At 39.0% G+C, this 13527-nt stretch overlaps 1 protein-coding gene across 1 annotated transcript in view; it reads right to left on the reverse strand.

Annotated features, from left to right (window-relative positions):
* The window catches only part of RTN1 (reticulon 1), a 208013-nt gene that overhangs the window by 148813 nt on the left and 45673 nt on the right, over positions 1 to 13527 (reverse strand).

Below are 13527 nucleotides of genomic sequence, written 5' to 3' on the forward strand. Positions count from 1 at the left end.
AAATAAATATAATTGTTAAAATAATCTACATCAATCCAAAAATTATGTCTTAGTTGCCAACTGTCTCCCAAATACTATGTGAGGGACTGGGGCAGATAAAGAAGAATGAGACAACACAACCATGCTCTGTGATGTGTTCAGTCTGGTATTACAGGCATGCTATGAGTCAATAAAGCACTGTTCATATCATTTTGTTGTTGTTATTTAAAACCTTCAATGTCTCCAATGCTTACAGGAAAATACCTCTATTTCTTGGCAAGGTACATGGAAATTTTGTAATGCACTGGCTCCAATTTATTTGGTATGTCCCTGTACAGCCTAATCTTACATTAGCACTTGTTGCTGCAGAAACATTCTACACTGTTTCACACCTCCCTGCCTTTACATAAACTGCTACCTCAGCCTGGTCTCATTGTTTAACTACTCATTCTTCAAGATTCAGCACAGGTTTTACCTCCCTTGTGAAGAAAGTTTTCTCCAATCCCTTCAAATAGTATTAGCAATTCCTAATTGTCCCCAAAGAAACATTCTTTGGGGTTCTCTGGTTGCATTCATTGCATTTTTTTTCAGTTAATTTACTGACTTCTTGCACCCAATAGAATGTGGGCTCCTGGAGGCAGTAATTTTATCCTGTCTATCTTCATATCTTCTGTGCCTAGAATAATGCCTTGTCCAAGATAAAGGTTCAATAAAAATTTGTTGAGTGAATGCATAAAGGATCAGATGTGTTAAGGTCATAAATGAACTCAATATGAATTATTGTAATCCATGAATAACTCCTTCACATTCTATGGGAGTCATTTGAATTCTCTGAACATTTCTCCCCATCATTGTTTGGAATAACACAAGCTTTTGGCTTCCACAGAAGAAAGAGTCTGAACTTCTTATTCCATGTAACAACCAATAACTAAACATGAAATAAATCTTCATCACCACCACTCTGCATCATTTTCTGAGCAACTTCTCTAAGTATGTGGCAGTGATATATATGTGAGAGCATGTGACAGTGATATATAACTATCGGGGAAAGCCCCCTGCCCAGTAACCACCGTGGGTTCCCTACTTCAAATGGGCTATTTGTATCTGTAATGCAAACTACGGTGCCATTTGAAAATGAACACTGGAAAGCATTAAAGTGGGAACCAGTGGATTCTGATTCAGAAAAGTCTGTGCAACATCCGGCAGTCTTCTCTCCTGTCAGGCTGTAGAGAGACCTTTCTTTCTTTCTTGAGCTGTTCAAAAGTCCATTGTGCAACCAGTAACCAGAACCTACTATTTAGGAAGAAGAATAACCCACAGACGTTTTTCAGCATAGTAAAAATGGTGGCTACCTACGTGGGACAATAATAAAGATACACCAAAAGGTCTAAATGCTGCCAACTATCCGCCCATTATCAGAGCCATTTCTTTGGTTTAAGACGTTAGGTCTACCTCCTCCTTATGTCGGAGTAGAGGCACTGGAGTCATATTAAAGATAAAATTCTGACTTTTCATTACTTTTGCCTAGTGCCATCCCTGTTAGCATGACTGAGGAGCGGTGTTTTATAGCCATGAGGATCACAAGATTTGGAAGTGTGTATCTCTTAATTCAAATCTAGCTCTTCTGCTGACCAGTTGTGTGACACTGGACAAGTTACACATCAGATTTCTGAAATTCAATCACCTTAAAATAAGGATAAGAAAACCACTTCTAAAGTAATAAGGATTTTGTGTAAGAGCCTAACATAGTATATGGCTCACAGTAAATGGAAGTGTACTATTATTATCGTTATGATTATTGTTTTTGCTGCTGCAGTTGTTAGTGTTACTATTACAAATAATAATGGCTCAGCTTTGAGAGGGGCATTAACTCGTCATGGCCACCACATCTCAGGTGAAGAGACGATGCATTAAATATTGAGCCAAAAAAAAAAAAAAAAGGAAATATGTTCCCCATTCTAAGGATAGGATGTCATCTATTACTATCCATGATAAAACAGCGCATCACAATGAATCTCTGGAATAAAGGGCATAATATCCACTTTCCCAGGACAAGAGGTCACTAAAAATCATGACTCATCCTCCTGTTAGGATGGATCATTTATCATTAATTTATATCTGCTAAAATCATAGGACAAAAATTCATTAAACAGCTCAAGCGATATCATAAAGGACCCATTTCAAGATTACCAACTAAATGCTCACTTGACTGAATGTTCTTTAAAATGTGTCACATCTACTGGGTAAACCTTTTCTTATGCTATGAAGGCAAACCAGATTTTAGCCTTTTAAAGTTTACGTTAGTTTCTTCTTACTGCTATAACAAATTACCACAAACTTAGTGGCTTAAACAACATAAATTTATCACCTTACAGTTACAGAAGTTAAAGTCCTAAAATTAAGATGTCAGCAGGGACAGGTTCTTTCTGGAGGTTCTAGGAAAGAATCAGTTTCCTTGCCTTTTTTTACCTTTTAGGCATAGTTGCCTACATTCCTCAGCTCATGGCCCCGTACTCCATCTTCATAGCTAGATGTGTAGCATCTTCCAACCTCTCTCTCTGATTATGGCCCCACTTCCATCACATCTCCTTCTCTAACTCTGATCCTCTTGCCTTTCTCTTATCAGGACCTCTGTGATTACACTGGGCCCACCTGGATAATCTCTCCATTTTAATATCCTTAACTTAATCACATCTGAAAGTGCCTTTTGCCATACAAAGTACCATATTTCAGGTTTCCAGAATTAGGGCACGGATAACTTTGGTTGGGGCATTATTCTGTCTTAAATAGGGTTGAAATTAATAAATTTGCAGATAAAAATTTCAAATACTGACGACTTAAAAAGTCAATCAAACAAAATGATAACAGCAAAGGATTCTTAGCTCCCCAGTAACAGCCACTGACTTGCCAGGGTCACTTGAAAAACAATTCCCAGACTTTCAGGCAGTTGACGTGTTTGAATTTTCTGAAAATGTAATAATTCACTTCTTTCCAATGAGGTCAAGTGAATTATGACTTGACTGCTTAAACAAATACACTATGACTCTAAATATATAATTTGCTTTATACAACTTAGGGTATTACCTCATGATTGGAGATGACAGAAAAAGATTAAAAATTATTTCAAAATGGCCCTCATAGAAGAGGCCAAGGACAAAACCAAAATGCCCAGACAGACCCAAGGAACAGAAGCTCAGCAAATACCTTCTTATGTCCTTGAGCTTCCTTCCACGGCCTTCTTGGACACAGCAGGCAGGATTGGCATGCATCAGTGATGAGACCAGAGGTACAGAGGGAGGAACAAGGGCAGGATATGAGGGCTCCAAGCCCACCTGAGCTGGTCAAGTCTTTTGGGAAACACACAGGATGAAAGAGTTTTGACTTTCTGTCAAGAGCTTAGTTGCCAGACTCAAACCACTTGGATTCAAATCCTGTCTTGTACAGATTATAAAATGTTTTCTGTAGTTTCACTTTTATTTTAAAAAGTGTTTTTGATTTACAATGTTATATTAGTTTCTGATATTTATAAGACGTTTAAACTTGAGCAAGTTATTTAACAACAACAACAACAAAAAAGCCTGTGGAATGAGAATAAGTTGGTGACCCACACTCATCAGATTTTACTCATCATAATAACCATAAAGAAAGGAATTCTGTTTCTTTCTAAGAAAGCTTTGCATGAACATCGCTCCCATTCTAACACTGAGAAGAATGTGGATAATCTACAAAATCATCAATTTCCTCAAGGCCATCTGAGAGCATAGGTTATAAGTCAATAAATTGAGCTGCATTTCAGAGGGGGAAAAGTCTTCTGCAAGGAGATACAGGACACACAAACTCTTCCACCTTTGACAGGGCACTGGAGGAAGAGATGGCCACCATAAAAGAATAAATCGGCTAGAGTTTTAACAAATTTGTAGAGGCTGCATGTAGGCTAGGATTTAAGTTTAGAATAACTAGGAGTCCCAGACACGCAGGGAGTTAACATTCTTCTCCACGGACCCCCAAAGGGCGCTCACAAGAAAGACTTGAAAAGGGCAGGAGACCATGAAAGAAAGTCCCACTTGCTGGCACAGATTTGCAGGTGGTGACTGGCTGTTGGTGGGGGGAAGACATGTAATACCAACCACTTCAACACTCTTCTCGCCTACAAAGCACTTATACCACCTTATACCACTGGGGAAGGGGATAAGCAAACTTCCCACTGCCAGGACTCCAGAAAAACTACTGCTTCTTGGAGAAAGGTAGAAAGAAGAGCCCTCTACCCCTGGGAGAAGGGCAGGAAAATCTTTGGGGACCAGGATCCTGCACCAAGACAAAGCAGAGGTCTGTTGTCATGGGCAGGGGTGGGGGGTGGCTGAGGGAGAGGATTCTGTACTTTCCAAGAGCTACCCGAGATACAAGGCAGAGTTTGACAGCCTGAGGGGGACAGGGACAAGAACACTGAGAATGCCTTCTGTTCCTCTATGCAGAGAGGACCTGCTTAAAGTTAAAGCTGCACTAGGAGAATTCCTACCTCCACTACCACAATTCTTACACCAAGTAATAAGCAAAAGAAGTCTAATGGTGGGGGAGAAGTGAAAGCAGAGAGAGACAGAGGCTCCCTCTTTGGAGCAGTTGTGCTGGGTCTGCTGCAAGCTGAGAGTGAAGCAGGAAAACTGAGAAAAACGCTTTGGCACGAATGACCACAGTAAGCACAAGGTAACAGCAGCCCACGGTGAGAGGAATTTGAAGCCTATGAGATGACTTTTCCGTGAACCCCAAACTACCCTAAAATAATGTTTAAATAAGTAAGTAATCATAAGTAAATAAATACACAAATACATAAATCCCTCAATGTAAAAGTAAATACAGACAACAAAGCACAGAATACTGGGGCCTCAGATTTCTGAATCTCCAAGTCAAGAGGCCCAAAACACCTACCTGCTTACTGCCCCATGTGCTACTGACTACTGTTTCACCCTCAGGTCACAGGTAGTGCATGCAGCTCAGGAAAGGAGAGTGCTGTTTAGAATGAAAAGCAAAGTATAATGTATCCAGGCAGAAAGAGCCGAAGACAGATATAAATGGGTCACATTAATACTATTCTCACTTGTCTGAGGCAGTTAGTGGTGCTGGTTGCCCAGGTCATAAAATGCAATGGGATCTTGATTCCTCTGAATTATATATGGGACCAGATCCCACAAAGAAGGCTGCTTTTTAACTTGAATGTTTCAGGCCAGAGTAGATTTGGGTGGCCTGATTTATCTGGATAGTTGCCCTAATTCTTTGCTTTGACTGTGGAGACCTGGCCTTTGAGGGAAATAGGCCATTCATTCCCTGAGATACACATTCTCTTCCTGGAGTATGAAAACTTACTGAAAGATTTAGAAACTTTTCACCTATGGATTGAATTATGAGCTCGTAAAGTGATTTACTCCATGGAAAGTCCTTGAGAGTAGAGACAGGTCATGCACAGCCCAGTGACTTGTACAGAACTGACTCTCCATTTCCCTTCCACAGGCAGCAGGTGCACTGCCAGAATCACAGCTCTGGGGTACTCTGATTACAGGTGTCCTCTCTTCGGCTGTTTTTAGACAGATGAGAATACAGGCATCCTGTGCTCGTGATTTCACTTAGATAGACAGCTATTTTCTGCCCGGCCTGTGTGTTTATCCCAGAGTAAATGACATGTTATCTTGATCAGTTTCACCAAGGGGACGGTGGGCTACTGTGTAGGTTCTTTTTTTAAGCAGTGAAAGCTGAGAGAATTAAATGTCACCTGTAAATTCCCAATTCTATTTCTCCTCTTTGTAAAAGTGATCTATCTTAGCAAGATGGTGACATCATTCTGGATAAAGAAAAAAGATTTGTTTTAAAAGGATTGAAATTAGTTGCCATATTGGCAGCGAGATTTTGGTTTAGATTATGGTCAGATGCTGCGAGGGCAAAACCTATAAATCTTCCCCAGGGATGAAATTCTTGGACAATTTAGAAGCCTCCTTCTTTGCTGTGGCTGCTTGGATATTGGAAATGGCAACTAAAGGAAATCTTAAGTGCTAAATGTATAAATTCTAAATGCATTATTGAACTCTAAATGCTTGTTTCATCTGAAATTACATATAAACATTAAACGTAAAGAGTGTGTATTAACAACCAGAATTTGGATCGCATTGTCTAACAGTCACTGAAGCAAATGCAAACTCAGATGCTCTAACAGCTCAGATTCAGACAGATTTAAATTCAGATAGATTTAAATCATGTGCCCTGATGTAAAATGACATGCAGAAAGTCATATTCCATTCTCCTGTGGACTAGGGCCACAATTTGTCTAGCACCATGCAGATTACGATTCAGAAGGTCTTTGGCTTGGCCCAAAATTTGGTATTTCAAACAGTCTCCCAAGAGATGCTAATGTTGCTAGAACATGGTCCACATTTTGACTAGCAGTGTTCTAACCACTGCCTCTGAAAAAGTCACAATTCTGTTTATCAAGGTTTTAATTAATCAGTCCTCTAACTTTTCCTGACTTTATCTTTTATTAGTAAATGAATAGAACCAAGGAGAAAAAGTGGCTTTTTTTTTTTTTTTTTTGCAGATTTCATTCAACATTAGTAACTTTGCCAGTTGCTCCAAAAACTTCATTTGCCCATGATATGCTACATCCAGACGTCATTTCCCAAATTGCTTTCCTTGGAACACAAGTGAGTTGTGAGGTGTTTCCATACACAAACACACCTGGGGAATGCTGCATAAGATACAATAGCATGTTAATGGGCCTCCAGAGTTTGCTAAAAACTGTCTAGTCCAAATATATTTGATTATGGGATACTTTTTTTCATGTGTTATCCATGAATTACTGAGACATTCATTAGAAAAGTGTGAGAAGAACTGAAAATGGTGGGATTTTCCCTAATGTCTAAGTATAGATATTAGATATACTTATATATCTATATTTAAGATATATTATCACAATCTATCTTCAGATTATGTTATATTCTCTTCATGTGTAGTGTCATCTATTCAAAGTTACTTTCCACAGGGAGGGCTTCCTTGACCACCCCATCTGAAACAGCACCCCCAAGTCCTGGTATCTATCTATTCTGGTCATTTTTCTTTTTGATACTAACACACTCTGACACTGTTTAATGTACTACCCCACCCCCATTAGCACGTAAACTCCGTAACAGCAAGGACTTTTCTTTCTTCACTACTCTATCTCAAAATTCCAAAATAGTTTCTGGCACATGGGCTCACAGGCTTAAGCAAGGTAGGAGAAGAGAGGGAGGTTCCCAGCATGGAGCGCCTAAGAACCCAGCTATGTGTGACCAGGTCTCTCCTTAAACAGTCTAATTGGGACTTAACCATGGCTGCCCACCTGTCTCCCCATAAGGCCCTGATTTATAGCAAAGGATGAAACCTTAGGACCACATAACAGCTTAGAACCAAACACTGATGTTCAAACTAACCACACCCATAAATGAGTGTTTTCTTAGAAGGCTTACACAGTGTCACAGGCTTTGTCATAAACCTTGACTATGACAGAAACAAAAGTTTGTCCTAAAAATATTGTCCAAAATGTTTCTTCCATGAAAGTCTTTATTCTTTATCAGTTAGGTTTCCAAGATGATACTTCCAGATTTTTTAAATTAAAGGAGATATTATGAATTCTACATTATCAGGTACTTTCCCAAATGATATCAAAGAAGATCCAGAAAGGAAACAGCACAAAACAAAGAATGCATAAGGCCTTTCATTTCATTGATTGAATTCAATCCTATTTGAGAGTCTTTCATAAAATTAAGATCAGAGGATGTCTGCTAAGGGTGATATGAATGGCAGACATAAATAATTTTATATGTTTGATTTAATAAAATTATAAATCATAGCCCATAAAATTATATTTCTTTCTCTTCTCATTACCATGTATCTCTCTCCTTAAAGTTGATCTGTGGAGATACTAATTTTATTTTTTAGAAGTCTGACTATAACCAGCAGAAAAAATTAAATTAACATAACCTGCATGTATTTTTATATTTTACCTTTTAAAACTAATTTTTTAAATGGGATTATTTATCTCAGATTTGGCTGAGGCCCCAAAAGGCTGAGAACAAAATAGGTGGCTAGTACTCCCATATTCCAAATGAAAGGGAAAACCAACTTCGTAATTCATTCAACGTGATAAAAATATTAAAATTGGAAAGGCTGAGAGAGTTAGCCACTGAAAGGAGTATTCCAATGAAGGTGTGATTTTCAGTCAAATGAGAGGGTCTTCCAGGAGAATATATCCCAGGTTGGTACCTGTTCTACTGCCTGAAGCACTGTGGGCTGGTGGTCAGTGAGGAGGCACATGGCTGCAGAGTGCAGAGTTAAGTTTGGGAAGTAAATGTATTCTATCGTCTATGGCCAAAGGAAAGGTGACCCAGGTTGTCCTGGATTCAGCCCCAGAGGTCAGCCTAGAACCGTTAGGAGACTTTGGCAAAATGAAGCAAGAATTGGCCCTGAGGATGTGAAAATCCACTAGAGATGCAAAGGAACTGTGGTTGACAGATCTTCAGGGAGCTACAAAGAATCCTCACCCCATAAAAGGTTTAATCACCTGCCACACTCAGAGGAAGTCAACAGGCTTTCACATCAGTGCCCTTCAAATGAAATCTTTCCTGACCCTTCCTCTCTCCAGCCCCACTTTTACCCTGGAGCTGACATTTTGTTTTCCCAGTGACCAGACAAGTTATGGAATCACTCTAGCATTCATCCAAAAAAAAGCAAGGAAGAGCCAATTCCACAAAGCAGTCTGGAAAGGGGTAAGGAGGGAAGAATAAAGTTTTTGTCTGAAACCTCTGAGCCCTGCTCCTTCAATATATGCTAAAGTTCTTTATTAACTGATTATTACTTCTAATAAATAAAAGCGTGTTTTCATCTCTATAAGCATGTTGGAATTTCCCAATATTTTACACCAGGGAGTCAGATTTGGCAAATACTTTGTTATACTGATATCACTGAGCCAAAGCAAAAGACCATAATTAAGCAAATTAATGGCTTAGTTGGGGTACAAGGGTAAACAGGAACCTAATTAATGAATTTGCTAATTGTCTTTCCTTGTGGTGAGCATCAGTAGTCAGGACTTAGCTTTAGCACATCTAGTGGACAGGAAAGAACAGTTTCATGGCTGCCTGGCAGTTTGGCGGGAAGTTTTCCTGTGAAGATCTCCCTACCTTGAACCCACCCCACAGAGCAGCTAGACTAAGGCCGAGGACTGGCTCAGTGCAGAGGGCACAGCAGAGCCCCCCAGATGCCCCTAAGAATGTAGTAAGAGCATATCAGGCTGATTTTCATGCTTTTTTTTTTTTTTTTTTAATATTGAAAGAGAGTGGTCTCTGTCAAAAGATTTTGAAGGGAAACCTGAAATAGAAATTCATTCCCTCTCAAAGATTTTTAAAAAAATTTCCAGCTGCCTTCACTTATGCTTCAACAAATATTTACTGAGTACCCACGATGTTCCCAGCCCTGTGCTAGCTGCCAGAGAAAAAAAGATTAATGTTGGGAGACACTTCTCCATGGGTTTCTTCATATTTCCTCATGTCTTAAGATGCAGTATTGACGTTCTGTTAACAATCCTTTCAAGAAAGTTTGTACAGCAAACAGCCTTGGAAGATAGGGAGCATCTCCCTCCCAGGCAGGGGCAGATGTGTTTCCCATCCAGGATGTGCTATCTCCCTCGAGGGGGCAAAAGTGGGGCAGGTTTGCTGGTGGTTCCATAGAAGACTGGAGGATTTCCTCAGCGCACGATTCCTGGGCTGTGACACAAACCCATGGTCTGTATGGCATCCAGGCATCTACCTGGGCTGATGCGCACTGCCCCTGGTGGGAACTGGGGACAGGGGAACTGATGCAAACATGAAGTGCTTGCTGCCTGCAGTGCTGTGAGGAAAAAAGTCCTCTGTCCCTGACCCCGGATTCCCCAGGGCTCTGACGGCCTCCATGAACCTGTGGCAGGCTAACTTGTTAGCCTACAAGCAGGCTAAAGTCTCCAACGCCTCACAGTTCTTGACATTCAGTTCCTCACATCAAGGAGCATGTGTTCTCTGGGAGAAGTAACAACGACAAACATTTTCTAAAATACTGTGTACATGGAGCATTAGACATATGCTCCAGGTGTCACGGGTACACTGCAAAATCAGGGGGGAGGGACAGTCAGGAAGGGTTTCTGGGAGGTGACCACACCTGAAGCAGAATCTTCAGGTACTCCTAGGAGTCAGCCAGGTAAAGAAGAGGACAAGCATAAGCAAAGATGAGGCAGCAAAACATGGTGTATGCAGAGAAATAAATGATTCACTGTTGCTGGAGCATCGAGTGTGAACCTGGGACTGACCCAGACTACAGCTGGAATGGGAGGTAGAGGCCAGAAGATAGAGATCCTCATATTTCTCCACAGGAGCCTAAATTTTAGTTGTACTCAGTGGTCCCACAAGAGAGGCACACAAGGCAACTCACCATGGCACTGGAAAAATATATTGGAATATATAAATACATGAATTTTATTGAAGACATAATTTAACTTGATTAATATCTAGTATATGGAATGATACTTGATTTGTATTTTTGATGACCCTGTGTCACACAGAATACGGGGATTCCCCCAAAAAGAGTGCTAAGCTCCTCAATCACTCGTGGGCTTTCGTATGTTGTAACATGACAGTCTATGAGTACTCAGTTAAGAATACGTGCAGATTATCTCACCTCATTTTAAATCCTTACAACATGGACAACTGGCTTAAAAAGATTCCAACAAAGAAATCACAGATTGACAATAACCTTAATGAGGCAAATACAAACAAATGACCTGAAAATGGGCTGACATTTCTAGTCCATCTCTTCATCAGCCACATTACAAGCTAAAATCAATGACAGTTTAATCAGATCTGACTACAAGAATTCGTTTCCTTGTTAATTGAAATATGGATCTATATCCACCATTGGTAAAGATGAACCTCATTGAAGTGCCTGATAATTCTTGAGATATTAGCTAATGTCGATGACAAATCACCAGAATTCTCAAGACATTTAAAAAATGAGCAACCTAAACATGGAGGCAACCGTTACAGTTTTTTCAGTGCTGCTTAATGTTATATATGCACCTCAACCTGGAAAATGTTGTTGGAAGATGCATTAAAAATGTTGCTGCATATTTGAAGAGACGTATATTAGTATAAATTATACATTGTGGGAGGTTTGTTGCACAGTTGAATGAAAGTACTGGGGTTTCAACATGCCTCAGCTGATGGTATTTGCTAGTAACTGTTTTAAGGATAAAATACACAAAGAGTTACTTTCAGTCATGTCTAAAGCAGTGATTCTTAACCCAAACTGCACATTAGAATTAACTGGGTACATTTTTTAAAATGCTCGCAGTCAGGTCCCTTCCCAGACCAATTAAATCAGAACTGCTATAAATACTTCTTTTGTTGGGAAAGAGAAAAGGAAGGTTGCAGCAGTGATAGCATCTCCCTATGAAATCCATTCCTGAGTCATTTTCAAGCCAATCATTGCTACAAAGAAGTTAAAGCCAGGACTGCATGAACAGCTACTGGAGGTCATCTATGTACTGTCTGTTATGCTCTAACATAACATGCATTCCTAAAAATCATAGCACCACACCATGCAAAATTGCAAAAAACAAACAAACAAGCAAATAAAAAACAAAAAACAAAAAAAACCACCACAGGGCTTATGGAATAAATGGAGTAAGAGCACAACTTAAACATTTTGCCAGTGCCAGACTTTTTAAAAAATAGATAAAGATTTAATAAAAACAGAGACAGTGTTACAAGTGTTAAATGGCTAAGACATACATAAATATATAATAGATTTGGCACTGTCCCTTGAAAAAAGCCTGAAGGTTTGTAGAAATATGTGTTGCAGTTTGTGGGTTATTGTGAAGTGGTAAAGGAGGGTTATCTGAAATCGGATGGAAAGTTGTAACACCAGATGTGAACAAGTATAACTCATAACAATGTGCTAAACTGGGGCAGCTGGTAGATATTTGGGCGTGTATATGTAGGGGGGTGGTCTCCATTCAGCTGTTTTCTGCATTCACCCAGGTTCATACAGTGTTTCTTGTGGATGAAATTGTGCATAAGCAAACACAAAATTTGTGTTATGCACAAAGCATTCCCTAATATATCAGTTGCATTGGAATGAACTCACATTACCAAATAAGCTTTACAGCAGAACTGACTACTTAAAACTACAAAAACAACACAATGAAATACAGCAAAATCTTTCAGTAACTTGCACAGCATTGCAGATGGACAGTGACCAAGAGAATTTTTTACATTCCATCAAGGTTTGTAGCTTATCTTGTTGAAAAGAAAATAAAAGAATTATTGAACTTTGAGTTGAGTTATCCATTTTTACTTCACAAAAAAAGTCAAGTAACCTAAATTTGCTGACCTTTCCTCATATGACAAATGCCTTCTGTGTTATGGCACTAAATAGACACATATACTTTCACTTCATCACAAAGGTGTCATTTTAACCATGAGGGAAAATAATGGTTTTTCAAGAGAGATGAGCTCTGAAAGGAGCATTTTGAAAATGAATAATTGGCAATGATTCCATTATTAGGTAATTTTTTGCTGAAAATGATGATGTGTCTTATATAAAAACTCTTATACTTGCACATATTAAATTGGAAACTGAATTTTCCAATCCATCTAAACATCTTCCAAATGAGGAGTTTCTGTCAGTGGTTTTGAAACCAATTGTTAAAAATATAAAGAGCATCATTTCCAATTAGTCTGCAGGGAAAGTCATCATGGAAGATTAAGGTTTACTGGCCAAACTTAATTAAAAAAAACCCCTTGCATTATAGAGGGATGGGATTGAAAAATGAGTATCTAGGTGTAGTAAGTTCAACTAATGATCTACTTATTCATTCTGAAAATATGTGTCTTTGTAAGGTATCTTTGTCAGACTTGACAGCCAATAAAACCAAGTACAGAGCTAAACTAATCTTGAAGACAGATCTTCAGATCATTCCATCAGAAAGTGTTAGGCTTAGATTTTCAAAAAAATTGAAAGCATATTAAATCACAGTCATGTTGCTCAGTATTACGAATAAACAAAACATTTTGTATTATTAATAAAAGCATAAAATATTATTTTAAAATATGTTTTTTGTCTTTAATGTATCCCTTTTCTGTGTCTAATATATCAGTACATATAGATAGCTTATAAATAAAAAAATACAAGTTAATATATATAAATATAAGTTCAAAATTTTTCTGATAGACATCATGATCAAAAACTGTTTGAAAAGAAAAAAAGGTGTTTGAAGATCACTGCTAGAGCTGGTGGGAGAATGAGGCAGCTGAGACTGCACTCAACTACAAGTCATGAGAAATCCTACTTTAGAGGGTGTAATTTTCTTAAGTAAAAGAAGCCTAGGTATAGGGCAGTGTCAGACTGGGACTCATGAAAATCCCAGACTCCTATCTTTCCACAAGGCCTTGTGTAACATACGGTCTCTTCCTCATGCACACAAGATGGCTGCTGCACCCTTAGACA

Source organism: Camelus ferus, chromosome 6, assembly GCF_009834535.1.
Source record: "Camelus ferus isolate YT-003-E chromosome 6, BCGSAC_Cfer_1.0, whole genome shotgun sequence".
In the NCBI taxonomy this organism is placed as follows: Eukaryota; Metazoa; Chordata; class Mammalia; order Artiodactyla; family Camelidae; genus Camelus; species Camelus ferus.